Consider the following 2,507-nt stretch of genomic DNA (forward strand, 5'->3'; position numbering starts at 1 on the left):
AATTTTGGGACAGGAAAATGAACAAAAGATCAGAGAGAGATATTTTTCTAGCCTAAGACAACTTAGGAGGATCACAGGAGGGGTCTATAAAAATGGGGTGGGCACAGGTCCAGAGCACGAGCTGCAGGATTTGGAGCAGACCTCAATAGTGGCAGCAGCAATAGTTTCAGGAGATCTCAACCCATAGATCTGTGACTGATCAGAAAGAGTTTACAGGGAAACTTTTCCTGGCATCAAGGTTTAGCTGGTATTGATTGGCAGCTCTACTATCCATACACATTTATGGGTCACAGCTCCCAGGTGGAGAGAAGTGCTTATGATTGGTCACAAGGGAGCAGGGCCCCTGGTCACAGTTCTAAGTTCAAAGGGAGTCCTAGCACTTGTAACTGCAAAAAAAGTAAGAGCATCTCTAGCACTTGCAGCTTCAGGGGGAAAGGGAGCCTTCCTGGGTAAAGACCAGAGTACAGACCAGAAAATCAATGGCCACACTTCTCCTAGGAAAACACGACTTTGCAAGCACTGAAAACTTGTAGCACCCCCCCCCTTTCTCCCCTCCAACTAAATTAGAAAACAATAGCATAAAAAGCCTGAAACTTAGGAGAACGCCTTTCCATCCCCAGGTCAGCAAAGCCCAACATTAAAATAAAGTCCAAAGTCAAGAAATAGGTAGGAAAATGAGCAAAAAAGCATAAAAAGAATTTGACCATCAAAAGCTACTTTTGACAGGGCAGAACAAGACATAAACTTAGAAGACAATGTTTTAAAAACATTTACAAGCAAAGATGCAATTAAAAATGCTATTTTGTCACAAGGACAGCAAGAAGCCCTAGAAGAGAAAATGAAAGACATAAGAATGATGAGGGAAAATTCAAAAATAAATGAGAGTGATGAAACAAAATTATGAAAAAGGATTAACAACTTGTTCTAAAAAGGGACAAAAATATGCTAAAAAAAATAACACCCTAGGGGCAACTAGGTGAGGTGGTGAATAGAGCACTGGCCCTGGAATCAGGAGGACCTGAGTTCAAATCTGACCTCAGACACTTAACACAAAAACTAGCCGTGTAACCTTGGGCAAGTAACTTAACCCCAATTACCCTCCAAAAAGAAAAAAAAAAGAAAGAAAATCACACCCTAAATAACAGAATTTGTCTAATGGTAAAAGAGGTACAAAAATTCATTGAAGAAAAGAACTCATTTAAAAGCACAATTGGCCAAATGGAAAAAAAGTACAAAATCTCACTGAAAAAAATAATCATAAAAATTAGAATTGAGTGAGTAGAAGCTAAAAGAAACAATAAAACAAAGTCAAAAGAAAGAAAAAAAATTTAAGAAAATGTGAAGTAGGGGCAGCCAGGTGGCTCAACGAGTAAGAGCACTGACTCCAGTGTTGGGATGACCTGGATCAAATCTGGGCTCAGATACTCAGCACCACACCCAGAAGTAACTGGCTGTGTAACCTTGAGCAAGTTACTTAATCCCGATTGCTTTTAAAAATAAATAAATAAATAAATGAATGAATGAATAAATAAATAAATAAATAAATAAGAAAAGAAAATGTGAAGTATAAAATTGGGGAAAATCTGACCAGGAAAATAGATCATGGATAGAGAGAGAATAGAAACCATCTTTCAAGAAATTATCAGGGAAACTTCCCCAATATCTTAGGTCCAGAAGGTAAAATAGAATGTAAAAGAATCCCCCAATCACTTCCTGAGACTCTAAAATTAAAACTCCTGAGAACGTATAAGCAAATTCTGGAGCAAATCCTACAAGTAGCAAATCTTGTAAGCAGCCAGAAAGAAACAATTTAAATATCTTAGAGCTATAGTCAGGATCATGGAAGATTTTTCAAATTTCATATTAAAGTAGTAGAAGGCTTTGAATATGATATTCTGAAAGGCAAAGAAGCTAGGATTACAGAAAAGAACAAGCTACCTCCCCCAAAATGAGACCTCCTTTAGATGAAAAATAGATATTTAATAGAATAGATGACTTAAAAGCATGCCTGAAGAAAAGATCAAAGATGAATGGGAAATTTGACCTTCAAAAAGAAGATTCTTGAGAAGCATAAAAAGCTATTCATGAAAGAATAATCATAAGGAACTCAATAAAGTTAAACTGCTTGCATTCTTATATTGGAAGATAATACCTCTAACTGCTAAGAACTTTCTCATTATTAGAGAAGTTAGAAGGAGCTTATATAGGCAGAGGGCACAGGTTTAAGTTAATTGTGTTAGTATATACCGCCTAAAAAAACTGGAGTGAGAAAAAGGCACGGAGTGGGGAAAGGGGGAAAGAAAAGATAAAATGGCACATTTTTCCCACATAAAAAAGGCACACAAGGAAGAGCTTTTATAGAGGATGGTGGGGGGGAGGGGGAGGGTTACAGTGCTTGAACTTCACTCTCATCAGTATTCGTTCAGAGAGGGAGAGACACAAAGAGAGAGAGAGAGAGAGGAGAGAGAGAGAGAGAGAGAGAGAGAGAGAGAGAGAGAGAGAGAGAG

Source organism: Petaurus breviceps, unplaced genomic scaffold (genome assembly GCF_028583685.1).
Source record: "Petaurus breviceps papuanus isolate PSGF00001 unplaced genomic scaffold, PetGlider_PUasm1.0 40, whole genome shotgun sequence".
NCBI classification, from domain to species: domain Eukaryota; kingdom Metazoa; phylum Chordata; class Mammalia; order Diprotodontia; family Petauridae; genus Petaurus; species Petaurus breviceps.